This window comes from Aquarana catesbeiana, linkage group LG04, assembly GCF_042186555.1.
Source record: "Aquarana catesbeiana isolate 2022-GZ linkage group LG04, ASM4218655v1, whole genome shotgun sequence".
Classification (NCBI taxonomy): domain Eukaryota; kingdom Metazoa; phylum Chordata; class Amphibia; order Anura; family Ranidae; genus Aquarana; species Aquarana catesbeiana.
The window spans coordinates 516,780,196-516,798,183 of record NC_133327.1 but is presented as its reverse complement, the minus strand read 5'-3'; positions in this window follow the sequence as shown (position 1 = coordinate 516,798,183).

Here is a 17,988-nt window from a genome sequence, read left to right as displayed (position 1 = left end):
TCCCGCCTGACGTGGGAGTTTTCATTGGACTGCATGCATCACTGTGTATGAGCTGCAGGGGGTGGGTAGTTTTTCTTTGAGATGCCTGTGGAAGGGGAGCATGTGTGGCTTTTGCTTCAATACAGCACTTGCATTTCATGAGCACTTTGCAAGGTGCTATTGTTAAATCTTCTGATAAGCCTCACTTTATAATGTCCTGTGTAGCTTCTGGACTTCTGTGCCCCAGCCGCCTGTGTCATAAGTGAATACATTTGCTGTGTAGGTCATTAGAGACTATATTGGCTTGCTGGTCTGTGGTGATAAGCCTGTATAGGTGATCATCCAGTTTTCCTTTGGCGAGGAATTGCTTATTTTTGTAAATTGTGCATTCATTCTTAACTATGAGACAGTTGTTTGCAAGTCTTTTCACTGATAGAAGGCTGCCTTCTAGTTCTGGAACATACAGCACTTTCTTTACACTTTCCTTTCAAAATGTTTTATTAGATTTCAAAAAGGATACACACAATATGCAATAATGAGAAGAAAAACAATACGATCCAAAACGTTCCCCTGAGGGGGATGCAAGACATGTCTGATAACATTAAATAGGAATCTAGCTCAAATCAAACATAGTAACAGGTTCCTAAGAAGCAGTGATAATTCTTATGCCCCGTACACACGGTCAAATTTTCCGATGGAAAATGTCCGATCGGAGCGTGTTGTCGGAAATTCCAACCGTGTGTGGGCTCCATCGGACATTTTCCATCGGATTTTCCGACACACAAAGTTGGAGAGCAGGAGATAAAATTTTCCGACAACAAAGTCCAATCGCGTCAATTCCGACCGTGTGTGGCCTGTTCCGACGCACAAAGTGCCATGCATGCTCAGAAGAAATTACGACACGGAACAGCTCGGTCTGGTAAACTTAGCGTTCGCAATGGATACAGCACTTTCGTCACGCTGCAATGTTAAAAATGGTTTAATACAGCGCACTCTCTTCTTCTTTATTATGTGACAAGAATTAAGTAGTTTTGCTGCTCATATTCACACACACTTCTCACAAACTTATTTCTTTACTATTTATCGGGATTCCCTCAATATATTTTGATTTGTCACATCTGACAACATTATTATTTTTTTTTTTTTTTTTTTGGTTTTTAAGTCCGATTATTTTTTTTTTTTGGTTTGTCTTTTTTTCAAGGCTTATTTTTTTGTTTTTGGGATTTTTATTTGTACTCCTGAAAATTTTTGTGTGTTTTTTGTGTCAAGTTACCACAACACCATTGATTTGTTGTTCTATTTAATCTGTAGAAGATTGTTTGGTGGTGTTGTCCCTTGTTAATTTCACATTTTATGTTAGAAATGTACCTGAATCGTCACCAACAAACTGTCCTTTTTGGATGAAAACACACATAGGAGAGGATAATTTTCCAAAAAAAAACTTTTATTAAGGGCTCACAACTAAACAAAGAGGGAGGCAACGCTGGAGAAACTGCAGAAATGGGTGAAGCCTTGGACCCCCAGGGCAGACATCAATTATTTTCAAGGAAAATTGGTGGCCTGAGGAGTCCTTATCTAAGGGAGGGCAGTCTGGTCCAGAAGTCCCAGAGATCCAGAAAGCAGCAGATGACATCTGTGTCCCCAGGCTGTGGTCATACGAGAGACTGCATCTTTTGTCAGACCAGACTGAACCCAGGGCCATCACTCTCTTGTCTTCCTTCCACGCGGTGGCTCTGGTGGTGGAGTTGTGGCAGCAGGAGGAGGAGGAGGAGGAGGATGGTCCAACTCAATCACGTCGGTCTTGGGTGTTAGTTCCCCACTCACCCCCTTACTTAGGACTTTATAAAGAAGGTCCTCACACAGCTTGCGTTGACCCTCCTGCATGCCCTGCAGTTTTGTGGCAGCCATGCAGGCAAAGGCCTCTTCAGGAGTGGGTAAGGCTCGGAGGGACGCAGAAGCCTCCTGAATGAGCCTGAGCGCTGAATCCTGCATGGGAGTCGTCTTCCTCGCTCTTTTATATGGAAGGCGGAGGGGAGGAACCTGCGATTCAGTCAGGCTGCCACTGGTCCCAGGCTTCTCTTGGCTGCCACTTAGCCCCGCCTCCTCCTGGCTGCCACTAATCCCATCCTCCTCCTGACTGCCACATTCCACAACCTCCTCCTGGCTGAGGTCTTCCTGTGTATGAAAAAGGGACATAGTTTTAGTTTTTTATTCATCAATCACACACAATTGTCACCTCCTGACTGTTGCAAATTGAATGTTAACAAATATAACAGACTATCCTTCTGAGCCCAGCAGTTTTCTTTCTTGTCCCAATTTTGGGTGCCCACTACTGTCTATTGATATGTAAAACACTTTTTTCAATCAGCAATTAGTGATCAATAATAACATCTAGTAAAGATCATTTAGTTATTGACCAGAAATCGGTAAAAGAATGCTATACCTGACTCCAGCTGAGCTCCTCCACTTCTTCCTGGCTGGAAGGCCCAGGTTGGACATCGGAAACCTCAGCTGGGGTGGAAGGAAGAGTGGAATGAAGAGTAGAGAGGGATTCCCTGACTTCAGTCTGGTCTGACAGAAATCGCAGTCTCTCATAGTACCACAGTCTGGGGACATAAATGTCATCTGCTGCAGCTCCGGACCTCTGGGAATCTGTGACCTTCTTGCGCTCCCTAAGATAAGTGCTCCTCAGGCCACCAATTTTGTTTTTTAAATAGGGGATGGTTGCTGTGGGGACCACCGGCTTCACCAACTCCAGCAGTGTCTCCAGCGCTGCCTGCCTCTTTTGTTTATTGTTATAATGGGGATGTCTCACCTGCCACAGACAGGGCAGCTCCCTGTATTTGTCTATGAACAGGGGGAGGAAATTGTGGTCATTGAAGCCATCCATTTTCTCTGCAAGACACAACACAAGACAAACCCTAAGGTCAGGCCAAACTCTCCTAATCTTGTTACAATATAGGCTTCAATTTCGAAGCAGTATAGGCCCAAGTTTAGATCTTACCTTCGTTATCACGATCGGCGCTTTCGATGCTCCTTCCTCCGCTCACAGATCGTACGTAATACGCACGCGTGTTACGCTTTATACACACTGCGCATGCGTGTAACTCCGCCCACCCCTGACGTTCTTTCTAGTCTATTCCCCACCTCTTTTCGTTCGGCGCAGTGGGGGAAGAGCACATGGCGGAGACACAGCAGGTGCGTGCTAATTATAGCAACGAGGAGGAGGAGGAGGGAAGCCCGGAGCCTGAAACGTCTGGATCCAGAAGGAGATTTAAGGCCTCAAATATGTCCTTTGGGGAGATGTTGGAGATGGTCGACATCCTGAAGAGGGCCGACTATGAGGGGAAGTATGGACCTTACCCCAACCCCAATGGTCGAAAGGCCAAGATCATGGTGAAAGTGGTGAAGAGTCTGCACTGGCATTTCGGGGTACGACGATCGAAAGATCAGCTCAGGAAGCGGTGGTCGGACCTGAAATTAAGAGAACATGAGAAGTACAGAAAGATCCGGAGAGTGCTGCAAAAAGTAAGTAGTTGTCCTGTGTTCCTATTCTTTATGTTTATTACGTTCGTGCTGCTCCATGTGTTTTTCTTACAAGTCTACATTTTTACATGGCAAATTTCATGTTCATGGGTACATTATTCGTTCGTATCAAACATTTTTCTTTCGGCCTATAAAACACCATTGTTTAGGCCATATGCATTTGGCCACAATTTTTACGCCCTACTTGTCATAAACTATTTTGGTTGCGTAGATGGCTTTGTTACTAGAATGAAATGCAAACTAGATTCTGTGTAAGGAGAGGACACTCAGCAGCTGTTTTCACATCTGGACACTGGAGCACTAGTGTGGGACACAAGAACACCATTTTTATTAGGGGGCCCACACAGGTGCTCCAGTGTATACTATAGGGGGGGGGGCTACATCTGTAAAGCTTGTACCAAACAGGTAAAGTATTGAAGCTTGACAAAGGACACTGAAAATGCCACATTTTGGAACTCTGCCAAAATAGACACCCCACTTCCAAGCAATGTTTTCTAATTATAGTTCTGCCATCAAATCACTGTGTGCTAAGTATAGCATTTTTTTTTTACATAGGGGGGAAAAGACTCGGAGGACACTCCTCATCCGAGGAGAACACAGACCCCCCACCTCTGGAAGAAGAGGAAATCCCACCAACCCAAGAAGAGCAGGAGGAGGAAGACGTGGTGGAACTAGTCACCACAACAGGTGAGTGTCTGCGACCACAGGCTCAGGTAAGAGATGTATGACGGCATTTTTTGTATACCTTTTTTTTTTGGGTTTCTCTCTTTCTAGGTGATCGTGATGTTGTGGATCCAGATCCTTTCACATCAGAAAGTGCCCAGATCCTGATCGAGGAGATCATGGGGTGTAATTTAGAATTGGAAAAACTCAATAAAAACATCAATGATGTTATTCAAAAAAATAAAAACATCATTGATGTTTTGGGGCGAAATTAAAACCCCTCCAAATCACTTTGTTTTTTTGTGTGCTCCAATGTTCACAATGTTTGAAAGATTTGTCGAAAAGCCTAATTTGGAAGATGCACACAGTGTGCCAACATGTGCTATCTGCCATCACGGGAGATCAATGGATGCGTTTTGGTGGTGCAACCCCTTCCTCAATAATAAAGTAGCTGAGAGGAATGGGTTGCTCCCCCAAAACACGTCCCTTGATCCCCCGTGATGGCAGCTAGCACATGTTGACATTGGGAAATTTGTGTGCATCTTCCAAATTTGGCTTTTCCTGGGGTGACTTCACCCCATCTGAACGCAATATCAAACACAGTTCCTAAATACTCATGTCTGATATTGCCTTCAAGTTCTACCAAATGTGAACTTTGTAAGTTCAAGATTTGTGTCTTTCTTGTTGGTTTTACACATGCCTGTTTTAGCTTAAATGGACATTTATCTGTTTGATAATGCCACCCCAAAAATTGTTATACCACAAACATGTTGTTTTGTTAGAAAAAACTTTTCTAAATGCACATGTGATTGTGCAGATATTAAAGAGATTGTTAATGAAGAATGTGTGGATTATTGTGTCAACGCTAAAACACTTTGTTGGTGATGTCATTGCTGTTTTCTGTGAAAATGGGGGTTATTTCCTAAGGGCAAATCCTCTTTGCACTACAAGTGCAGTTTCAGTGCACTTGTAATGCAAAGTGTCTTTGCCTTTAGTAAATAACACCCAACAGTGCTTTGTATAAAAGGTTACACAATCACGCCATTTTCTGGACTCAACACATTTCTGTCACGGTCAGCTAAAACAAACACAAGCAGTAAATGTCCTGAAAGATTTTCTTTTTTTTTGCTTTTTTATTTGATAAAGGCTTCACAAATTTGCTGGCATATTGATGGCCCCCCTACCCGCAAAGAACTCCAGGTATCGTAACCGGACATCACGGGCACTCAGGGAGGGCAAGCCAGGATGGCCACTTTCAAGCGCCATCAGTGTTGTTTCATGGATCATTCCGGCCTCAGGCCCAACTGGGCCAGCATAGTTGGCGGAATGTTTGCGTAAAAAGTTATGGAGAATACAGCACGCCAGGATTATATGATTAAGTTTATACTCCGCCATATGGATGGGTGCCAGAAATAGGTGGAACTGGCTGGCCAGGATTCCAAATGTGTTCTCCACCACTCTTCTGGCTCTGGCCAGCCGGTAATTAAAAACCCACTGTTCCGGGGTGAGGGTCCTCATAGGGAATGGCCGCATAAGATGGTCCCCCAGCGCAAACGCTTCATCCGCAACGAACATGAATGGGAGTCCTTCAACATTGTCCTCTGGAGGTGGCAAGTCCAAACTGCCATTCTGGAGACGCCTGTAGAACTCCGTCTGGGCGATGACTCCACCATCGGACATCCGGCCATTCTTCCCCACGTCCACATACAAGAAGTCGTAATTAGCCGACACCACCGCCAACATCACAATACTATTGAACCCCTTTTAGTTGAAATAGTACGACCCCGAGTTGGGTGGTGGGACGATGTGGACGTGTTTCCCATCAATTTCCCCTCCGCAGTTAGGAAAGTCCCACCGCTCGGCAAAGTGGGAGGCCACAGTCTGCCATTCCTGTGGCGTGGAAGGAAACTGTTGAGGAAAACAAAATAAATTAATATTTTTGCACATAAACCAGGCAAGCAGATTAGACACAAACATTCTTGGCCAACCTCCAGATAGAATTTATTAAGGGAAATTTAACAACACCAAAGTATAAGGTACACCTATCATATTCCCCCTCCCCCCCCCCTCTCATGGGCCATTTCTAACATTATGGGGGGTGTGGAAATCTTGGACAGGTAACCCTCTCCACTTCATTGAGAGATGAATGCCTAAATACAGGATATTACTTGGAACAGCCCCTCCTTAGTTACACTATTGGCAGCCCACTGGACAGGTAAGAAGTGTCATAATACAAAGATATAAATACACACTGTACACATTTGAGCACATTTGGACATTCTGCTATTACCTATCAAGATAATAATAGGATATAAAAACTTTAAACAGTACCATTTGAAAGTATACAGGCAGGCCCTTGCACTGCATGCTTTGGGGAATTCATCCATAAATCTGACCACAAAAGAGATGGGTATAGTGTGTATGGGTTTGGCAAAGTCAGCAGATAGATGATTGAGGATAGATAGAGAATTGGTATCAGCTGACTTAGCAGTTGGGGTAGGGAGGGTTACTAAAAATGATTTGGGGACACCACAAAAAAAAGCCTCTGGCACTCTGCCTGAATTTAAAGCACAAATCACATTTCTAAACATTTTAGGGGGTGTTTGGGGTAAAGCACTACTATGGAGCTGATAAAATACATTGTTAAGTGACTACATGAGGTGAATATAGGGCAGGAGAACATGCTGGGGAGGTTATTGAAGGCCAATCTGTATGAAGGACCTAAAAAATTAATTACATAAAAATCCAGCATGAATGAGGACAAAGGGGACAAAGGGGACATTCACAGCATATTACAATCATGGTAATTAGGGAATGAGAAAAGAAATACAATATATTATCAAACATTAAATACAATAAAATGTGAGATTAAAGGATAAAAATCTTACCTTCATATACTCCTTCTGCAGGACCTGGATGATGGCAGAACAGGTCTCTGGGATAATGATCCCCAGAGCCTGGGGGGAGATGCCTGTCAAGAACTTCAAGTCCTGCAGACTTCTCCCTGTCGCCAAGTACCGCAGATAGCGACCAGCCTCTGCTCCGGAGTGATGGCTTGCCTCATGCAGGTATCCTGCCTGCTGATATAGGGGGTGAGCGAAGCCAGCAGACGGTGAAACACGGGGTCCGTCATCCTGAGAAAGTTCCTGAAATCATCAGGATTATTCTCACGGAGCAAAGGCATATGAGAGAACTGGTCACGCTGAAGCAACCATTTCTTTGTCCATGAACTCCTCCCCACCCTGTTCATGGACTGGACTTGTGTCAAGGTCAGGACCCCAACACCAAGCCCCCGCACAGCACGAACTCTACGAGGAGTACGCATACGCAACATGGCTAGAAAACGGTCGGCTGCTCAGAACGAAGTAACAGAACGCACTGAAGAACAGCAAGGCCTGTGAAGAGCGACCTGAAAAACAGTAACGAACGCACAAGAACACAATGACTACTTAAAGTCACGCGGAACTTGCTTGCACGCACTGAAGAGCAGATACAAACCCACAAGCACAAACTGAACGGCAGAAAACGATCTGAAAACCACTAGTCTGAAAAAGCGTGAATCGTCTCTCACCAAACTTTTACTAACACGAGATTAGCAAAAGGAGCCCAAAGGGTGCCGCACTTGGTTCTGAACTGGCCTTTTCTAGTCTTGTCGTACATGGTGTACGTGACCGCGTGGTTGGCGATCGGAAATTCCGACAACTTTGTGCGACCGTGTGTACGCAAAACAAGTTTGAGCCAACATCCGTCGGAAAAAATCCTAGGATTTTGTTGTCGGAATGTCCGAACAAAGTCCGACCGTGTGTACGGGGCATTATACTTATGGAAAATCCGTCTGACCTTCGGACAGAAGAAGGGAGGAGCAAGGAGAGGTTCAGCTGGCACCCCAAGAGGGATCACGCTGTGGCCGGCCAAATCTCTACGAACCCCCTAAATCGAAACTCAGTCAAGAAAGCTTGGTGACTAGGAGATACGTTGAGGATGCTAAAACCTGTGTTACTTGCCCCCATGGGAAAGACTCCCCTCTGGAGACCAAACTGCATTAAATCAGGAGAACGTTTTTAGTACCGTGTAGGGATAAACAGACAAGGGGAGAAAAGAGGATAGGGGAAAGGAGGAGAGAGGGGGTGTAGAAGAAGGTAAAGAAAAGAAAGCCTATCAATGGGAGAGGACCCCACAACCTTTTGTGGGCTGAAGAATATTACGGTTGCACTCCTGGAATCAGGGAAATGCCCATATACTTCGCCCAAGGTTCCCAGATAGCTTCAAATTGCGCTTTGGTGTTGTGAAGAATGCTGGCGAGTTTCTCCTGGGACATAATCCACGATATTTTACGGGTAGCCGCCTTGACGGAAACCTTGGGTTGTTTCCAAGCTTTGGCAATGGTGAGCTTGGCACCTAGGAGGATGAAGTGTATTAGTTTACGTGTAAGTTTCGGTGATTTAGGTAGGTTTGCATTGAGGAGGGCTATGGCAGGGATTTTCGGTATTTGAACTTTAGTAACTTTTCGAATCAAGTGGAAAATCTTGTTCCAGAAGGGCCTTAATCTCGGACATTCCCACCAAATGTGGGCCAAAGAGCCCCTGAGTTGACAACCACGGAAGCATTTGGGGTCTGCTGAAGGGAACATTTTGGCCAATCTATCCGGGGTAAGGTACCACCTGGTAATGACCTTGAGGCTGGATTCTATCAGGGATATATTCTTAATGCCCTTAGAGGCTCTATTAAAGGAGGCCCTCCATTTATCTAGGTCCCATTGTAGGGACAGGTCGCTCTCCCAAGCGAGCATGTATGGGGTCTTAACAGAATTGGAAAGTGACTGGTAGATGATGGAGATTCCCCCCTTCTGTTCTGTGGACCGCTCACACATTAATTCGTATGGCGTGAATGTGTGGGGTGAGGATTTCTCCCCCACAATGTGGCAGAGGAAGTGTCTGATTTGGTGAAATCTGTAACGTTCTGAGCTAGGGATCTCCAGATGGTTCACACAGAAATCAAGGGAGATAGGACCATCGGTAGTGAAGTAGTGTCCGATCCGATACAGCCCCTTGTCCAACCACCATCTGAAGGCTTTGATGTTTAGTCCCAGGGTAAAGTCAGGATTGTTGAAAATGTGCGCTAGAGGGTGGCAATTCGATATTAATGCAGGGTTCTTCCTTAAGTTATCCCAGATTTTGAAGGATTGAGAGAGAGACAGGGAGAGGATTGGGGGGCGTTGTCTGGGGGGGACCCACAGTAGGAAGTCAATGGTGTAGGATGGTACAGCCTGTCGCTCTATTTGGATCCAGTCTGGTTTCTCTGCCTTTGAATAAACTGTAGAGATCTGGGCTAGCCTGGCTGCTTGATAGTACCAGAATAGCTGGGGGAGCCCTAAACCCCCTAGTGGTCTGGGCAGGAAAAGGGTACTTTGCTGGATTCTGTGTCCTTTTACCCCCCCCCATATAAATTTGACTACTTTTCTTTGAAAAGAGGTCAGGTGATCTTTAACAATGTTTATCGGAAGGGCTCTGAATAGGTAGAAGAGTCTGGGAAGTAATGTCATCTTGACGGCATGGATTCTCCCTAACCAGGATATCCCTCCTTTTGACCAGTTTCCTAAGTCAGCTTCAAGCTTACGGTACGTATGAGGGAAGTTGGCAGTATATAGATGTTCCGTTTTAGCTGTGAGTTTAATCCCCAAATAATCCACTTAAAGTCAAAGGAACTTTGAAGAGAGACCACTGTGTCTGTTTTGAGGGAGATGTTTAAAGCAGATGACTTAGAGTAGTTAACCTTTAACCCTGAAATCTTGGAGAACTCCTTCAGGAGTTTGCAGAGGTTTGGGAGGGAGGTGGTTGGGGACGTGATGAAAAGGAGCATATCGTCCGCAAATAATTCACATTTGTAGACTTGGTTCCCACAGGACACCCCCTGAATGTTGGGATTAGATCTTATTGCTATTGCCAGTGTTTCGATCGCCATAGAGAAAATTAAAGGGGAGAGAGGGCAGCCCTGTCTTGTGCCTCTTGCTATGGGAAGGGGTTTAGAGTACTGGTCTTGTAGACGGATCACCGCTCGCGGTGTGGAGTACAATGATCGAAGGGTCCCTAGAAAGCTGGTCCCAAAACCCCACTTCTCCAGTAGGGAGAAAAGATAAGGCCATTGAATCGAATCAAAGGCCTTATGAAGGTCTAACGAAAGGATCATCCCTTCTTGCTTGGGGCCCCCTTCCCAGTTTGATTGGAGAATGGATACGATATCTATCGCTCTCCTGATTTGGTATGGCCCTTGTCTGCCTGGAATGAAGCCTACCTGGTCCTTATGGACATAACGTTTACTAAAGGAAGCTAAACGGTTGGCTAGAATTTTTGTCAAAATTTTAAGGTCATTGTTAATTAGGGAGATGGGTCTGTAATTTTCAACTTCCTCGTGGTTTTTATTGGGTTTGGGGATAACTGAGATAAACGCAGTGTTCAGGAGCGAGTCAAGTGGGGAGCCTAATCTTTTGTAATTGAAAAATTTAGCCATGTGGGGGGCCAGGATTTTGCCGAATGTCTTGTAGTAGGGGACAGATAGACCATCTGGTCCTGGTGCTGAGCCAGACTTAAGGCCTTTGATAACATCCCTAATCTCCTCTGCTGTGAAGGAATTTAGGGGAGAGCGGAATTTAGGGCATAGTTTTGTGGCTAGCATCGGACCAATTCTGTCTTTTTGGCAGTAATATTTGGCTCCACTCCATCAAATGTTTTTTCTGCTTTAGCCGTTAACGCTAGATTAAGCTTGAGTCTTGTGGCGTCTAGACTATCTGATAGCGCTCTTAATGGGTGGTACTTGTGGTCAGCTTTTAGGTTAGCAAAGGATGTTTCTAACCCTTGGATATCAATCAGGCGCTCCTTCTTGGTCTGGGTCGCTATCCTGATGAGTACACCTCGGATGGTTGCCTTGTGGGCAGCCCAGAGGATCTCGGGGGAAATGTTGTCTACGTCATTTAGGAGGAAGTATTCTTTGATAGCGTTTGCTATTACCTTGGTATTGATTGGGTCGCTAAGGAGCGACTCATTCAGGCGCCAAAAAGAGCCTCCTTTCCCTGTGAGGATATTTCTCAGGGAAAGGAGGACCAATAAATGGTCCGACCATGCTGTGTCTATGATAGTAGCCTTATTAGCCAGGGGTATGAGATTTGTGGGAGTGAGTATATGGTCGATTCTGGCGTACGATTGGTGGGGAGAGGAGGAGTGTGTGAAATCTCTACTTTTGGGGTTCAGTTCCCTCCAGATGTCTACTAATCCGTGGGAATGCAGAATTTTGGCTATTCTGGTGCTTAATTTCGTGGGGCGCGTAAGCTGGTCTTTGGGGGGCCTAGTTTTGTCTAATCCCTGATCAAACGCCACGTTGGAGTCTCCCCCTAAGATGACCTTGCCTTCCAAGAGGGGGTCTAGAGTTGCAAAGAGACCCTGGAAAAAAGTGGCTTGTCCCTTATTAGGGGCGTAGTAAGAAACGATAGAGTATAGAACTCCCTCCAGAGTGCCCTTCACAAGAATATACCTTCCCTCTGGGTCTCTAAAGTCAGAGATGTAGGAAAATTTGCTGTTTTTAGAGAAAAGAATTGCCACCCCTTTCGTCTTATTTGATGCGTTAGCGAGGTAAAAGGAAGGATAGTATGAGTGGAGGAACTTTGGGCTGTACCGGGTCCGAAAGTGCGTCTCCTGTAGTAGCACTACATCCAGTTTAAGGGATTTGTAGTGGTCAAAAGCTAATCTCCTTTTCCTGGGAGAATTCAGCCCCTGAACGTTATGAGAAGCCACCTTGAGATCAATTCCCTTCAAAATCGTGTCAGCCATGAGAACAGAGGGGGGAGAGGTCATCGGTCCAGCAGTCACTTACCTTTAGATGACTTCTACTATCCGCATGAGGATTGATGGTGTGGAGGCCGCCGAAATCTGTTTGGATGTTGTGTGGGATCATCTCCCGCAGACAGGCTAGAAAAGAGAAGAGGAATGAATGGGGGGGGGGGGAAGTGGGGAGGGAAAAAAACACATACAACAACAAAGACAAAGACATGGGTCTCTTAACAGAACTCGTGGGTAGTAGCAGAGTAGGTGTCCGCCTAAACCCCACTATTGACCTTCAGTCTACCCAGGAGGTCGACCGAAGCCCCAAACCCAGAGAGCACACTCGGGTTCTCTGGAAATGGGTGGAGGCGCAAGGGGACCACCCCGGACCCTTGCTGTATCATGTGTTTAAAACAAAACTTTCGCACAATTGAAAAAATTGCAACCAAGGCGTAATCAGCCCATGATTAAAGGCTATAAGTGTAAGAAAAATATGCAGCCAAGTATAAACTGTAAAACAGGCCATCAACCCCTTCCTCCCCTCCACCCTCATCCACCCCCCTGGCCTGGCGGGGGGGGGGATCGGAGAGGCCTGGAGCGCGAAGGGAGAATAAGACAACGAAACAGAAAACCGGGCCATAACAAAATGAGGTGGGGACAAGGGATCATCGGATAAAAATGTTGACCCCAAAGCAAAAGGGAGTTGGCCCTAGAAAAATTGACCCGCTTATTCCAGACCCACAATAACACTCCTATAAGGGAGAGAACCCCTGTCACTCAGGAGGAGCAAGTCTCAAGTGAATCGATCCTTCGCCAGGAGGGTAGAGAGTTCCGCCGACTGGCTTCTGGAAGGTGAAGAATGCTGCTAAGCTGGCCATTGATGAAGTCTCTCCGCAAGGCTCTATGGGAACTTGTAGTGGAGGGGTCTTTAGTGAACAGGTATGTCCTGTAACAGGGGGCCTACATAGTCCAACTTTTGGGGGGTTGGAGCTCCAGCTCCGTCAACTGAAGGGACTACTGCCCCAAAGAAGGTGTCCAAGAAAGGACAATTGAGTAAGAGGATCACGGTTGACTCTTACGGTGGTCTACCATCTTTGCTCTTCTTGGAGGGACCTTTGTTCCAGAGGGGAGAAACGGGGCTGGCAGGAGGGGGACGCTTGGCAGGTCCCGAAGAAGAAGTGGAGAAGTCCATGGGTGCCTCCTGAGAGATCAGCTTTAGGGACAGGAACAGTCTTTCTCCATCAGGAAGGTTGGAGAATGAATGGGTCTTGCCCTGAATTGTGAACTTTACGGCAAATGGGAAGGACCAGCGGTACTTGATGTCCCGTTGTGATAGGACCATTAGGAGAGGTTTTAGTGCTCGTCGTCTTTGGATGGTGGCAGGAGCCAAATCAGCAAATACTTGTATCTGGTGCCCCCGGTGTTGAAGCTTCGGCTTCAGACGAGATTGTCGCATGACCTCTTCCTTAACCGCATAGAAGTGCGGTTTCACAATAATATCTCTGGGGATCCGTCTTTTCTGGGTGGTCCTAGAGCCCTGTGTGCTCTGTCCAGTTCAAGACGATGTGGCGGCATATTAGGGATGAGATCTGAGATAATGTCCTGAACCGTGGGGGGGATATCCGTGAAGGATTCTGGGAGGCCTCTGATTCTAAAATTGTACCTCCTGGACCTATTTTCAAGTTCGTCGATCCTGGAGAGGGCTGTATCAAGCTGTTCTTTAATAGTCTGGAGGTGCGCTGCATTTTGGTTGGTTCTGGAGACTGTGCTTTCGATTTTATCCTCCATGGCTTCTATTCTGGAGCCTAAACTAGATAGGTCCACTTTAATAGTGTTGGTTATCTGGATTGCTGTGCTGGCCAGACCTTTCTCTAATAAAGTGGAGAATTTTGCAAAAAGGTCTTCCTGAAGTGCTGTAAAGTCCCTGACTGAATATCCCGGTGACTGGTTTGCAGATGAGAGGTGTTGGGCAGGTATGGACGGGGTCAGGGCATATTCCTCTGGATGCACATGGCTCAAGGGTTCCGTGGAGGCCCCAGTGGGGGCCTGGTGTTTAAGGGGGCCCAGAGGGGCTGCTTGGGGCATGATAGTGGGTCATTGAGCCGCTTGGGCATAAGTAAGAATCGGTGGGGTTAGTACTGGCCTGTGATCCGGAGCCTTGGCCTGTGCAGCAGCATGAGGCTGGAAGAAGTCCGTGCTGGCGGCCATCTTGGTACACCCGTCCGCCCCCACCGAGTCAAATTGCGGGCCAAGGTTCCGGCGTACCGGGGGACCGGACATCTCCGCGTGTTCCCCCGGGGATCCCACACACGGATGGGCCGGCGGGATGCTTCTCTGGGGGCTGTGGCGGCTCTAGTGCGGCTCGTTGGTCTGGGGTGGTGCGGAGCTCCCGGCTCAGGCAGCCATGTCGGAGCACTCGCGCATGCGCCCCACTTTCTTTACACTTTCTTTACAAGGATACTCTGCTTGCCTTGTGATATAATGCAGTTCAGGAAGCCCTGGCCTTTTCCTTCTGATGTGATGCTTTTCCTATTTGCTTGGAAAACTTTGTCTTTTGCACTGTAATCAATGTTTGTGAAGAAGGCCTTATCGCTAGTCATGTAGCTTGTCGCTCCTGAGTCTATGCACCAGCCTCGTGGCTTGCTGCTCTGTATCACTTTTTAAAGGTTTCACTCCATGATGTGTTTGCAGTTTCCTTTGTGGCTGCTTTGATGCTTTCTTTTGTGGATAGCTGTAGCTTTCGCTGCTCGGCTTTCCAGATAGAACAGTCCTTTTTTAAGTGACGGTCCTTTTACAGCGAAAACAGGCTCTGCTTTCTTTGTTATGCTTTGTACCTTTGTACATCTTAAGAGCTTTGTCATCATGGTGCGTTTTTTTTTTCCTTCTGTCATATTCATTGATTAATTTGCCTTTGACATACATTCCAGTGACATCTCTTGCTCGGGTCTGATTTCTAAAGCGTTAATAAGAGCAATATATGTCTCTGGAAGCCTATAGAGGAGCAGGGCAACAATATGGTAATCTTTGATTTCCTCTCCGATGGCGCGTAGCTGCTCTATGATCTCTAGCATAGCTTTCACGTGGTCACACAAGCTTCTAGCGCTTGATTTCAATACTCTGCACAACATATTAAACAAGGCTAACCTATAACTAAGAGCAAAAATACCATGTACCATCCCGCTCGATGTCCATCACAGATCTCATAATGTACTGTATAATGACGCACAAAAGATTTTAGTTGCAAACTGCTAGTTCAACAAGGCAAATGCAAAGTTCAGGAATGCATACTCACAAATTCATCAAATGAATTCGTCAAAATTCATCTCACATTGATCGGACCACATTAATCTGAATTCTGAGCAACTGCCATGGCTTACTGCATATAGTACATGACTGCAATAAACTCACACGTGCAGTACACCAAGAATCAGAAAGCAAGTAATTTCATTGACATTGGTTTATTTATGATTGATTAAACATGTAGGCAGGTTGTTATTTAGCCTAGTTAGGTGCTGTACTCAGATAGAAGGGCAAGGGTTAATGCCTTTCCCGGTTCTTTTGCTTGGCAGGTTTCTTTGGACCCATCCCACTGCTCTTACAATATAAAAAGGTATAGAGGTCCGGAGCCAAAAAGAAAGGAGGAAGAAGGAGGGAGAGAGGGAGAAGATAAGGGCGTCTTTGTTCGGGGTTGCTGTGGAGAAACCGCAAACCTGGATCTGCAAAAAAGCTGCCATAATGTAGGAGATCATCAGGACCTGGGGATTCACCGCTGAAAACACCAGCCACTCTAGAATACCAACTAATGGACCTGTTAATACATGGACTCTACCTTTTCAGGTATGCTGGGGCAGCAGACTGAGTTAGGATTAGAGAGATAGGGAAGGAACTGTTTCTTGAGCACTGGAACTCTGCCATGTTTTGCACCTTTTCTAAGTAAACCTTGCCTTCTTCCTGGTCTGAAGTTATTCAAAGGAGTGCAACCCAAGTAACGGGCACACATAGGGGTTGATTTACTAACACTGGAGAGTGCAAAATCCGGTTCAGCTCTGCATAGAAATCAATCAGCTTCCAGTTTTTTTGTCAAAGCTTGATTGAGCAAGCTGAAGTTAGAAGCTGATTGACTACCATTCACAGCTGCAACAGATTTTGAACTCTCCAGCTTTCGTAAATGAACCCGATAGTCTACATTGTGGGTCACCGCACACAGGTGAGGTATGAAGACATTGGTATAAAGAGTTAACACAGTGTGAAGTACAAGCCAGTGGTAACCAAGTGTAACAAAGGCTTCACATGCAACCTGTTGTTAAGCGTGTACTTGTGGCAGGTGGAATAGCCTTTTGAAGGAGGGAGGTGTTGTCAGCACTCTTTCTGTGACTGGAATATCTCCCATAGGAATGGGAGCAGACTCGTGCCACAGAGGTTACCAACCTGTGCACAGGTACAAAAGAGAAGGAGTTAAGCGAGTGCGTGCATGGAGCCCATGCTTGGTGCATGGAAGGGGCCGTATGCTGTTGCTGGAAGTGAAGTAGCAGGGATACGCTGGACAGGTAGAGAGTGCAAATGCTCAGCATGTCCCTCCTAAATGCAGTTTTGACAGTGAAGGTGTACATTAGGCATCTAAATGGTGGACCAGGGTCCAAATGTGGTCACTGTGCCATTCGGACCACCATGGTTCTGCCATTTAGGAGCCTTTTGTACCCACTGCCGTCGCTCTGTAATCACAGAGCCAACAGCTGGAGGCAGGACAATTCTGGATGGAGGGCGGGAGCTGCCCGAGGTTAACAAGCAGGTGATTGGCTGCTAGGATGAAGGGCGGTCCTAGCAACCAATTACTATCTTGCAACTCCTGCCCTCCATCCAGACAGCGATGCTGTGCCTTCCTCCGTTTTGTCTGTGTAAGGTAAGATAGTGGGGGGGGGGGGGTGAGAATTTAAAGGGGGTGAGAACACTAGTGTGAAGGGAGGCTGAAAAAGAGGGGTGTGGAGCTGAGGATTGTAATATGGGGGGTCTGAGGATATTAAAGTGTGGGGGGGTGCTGAGGACAGTGATGTGGGGGGGCTGAGGACATTAATGTTGGAGGAGCCTGAGGACTGTACTGTGGGGGGCTAATGACATTAAAGTGGGAGGGCTGAGGACTCTGAAGAAGGGGGGCTGAGATCATTGAAGTGGGGATCTGAGGACTGTGATGTGGTGGGCCAAGGACATCAAAGGGTGGGACCTAAGAACTGTAATGTGGAGGGGGGGCTGAGGATAAGTGGAAAGAGCGGAGGACTGGAATGTGAGGGGCTGAGAACATTAAAGTGGGGAGACTGAGGATTGTAATGTGGGGGCTATTATAGTCCTCAGTTCCCCACTTTAATGTCCTCAGCCCCCTAGAACATTAAGGCCCCCACTTTAGTGTCCTTAACCCCCCATGACATTCGGACGCCACATTACGTCATTACGTGGGGGGACTGAGGACTGTAATGTGGGGGGGCTGAGGATTATAAAGTGGGGAGGTTGAAGACAGTGATGTGGGGGCCAATGAGGACTGTAATGTGAAGGGGCCAAGAACTGTAATGTTAAGGTGGCCGAGGACTGTAAAGTGAAGGGGGTCGAGGACTGTAAAGTGAAAGGGGCCGAGGACTGTAATGTGAAGGGGGCCGAGGACTGTAATGTGGCTTGGCTGAGAACTGTAATGTGGGGGGGGGGGGAATGAGGACAGTAATGTGGGTGGATGATGTAATTAGGCGCAGAGAACAGTACTGTTGGGGGGGGGTGATGTCAAGGAAGTGTGAGAACACTACTGTGAAAGGGGTAAAGGGTGGTGATGCAAAGTGGGAGCTGAGGACACTCATCAAGAGGGGATCCTGATGTGAAGGGGGATGGGACAGATCTGTGCATGTGCATTAGGTGCACACGTCGTAGGTAGGTCAGCCCATTTTAATGAGCTGCACTACCCACAAGAATCACGTAAAAAGAAGTCCTTGACCTTTTTTTCCAAAATTGC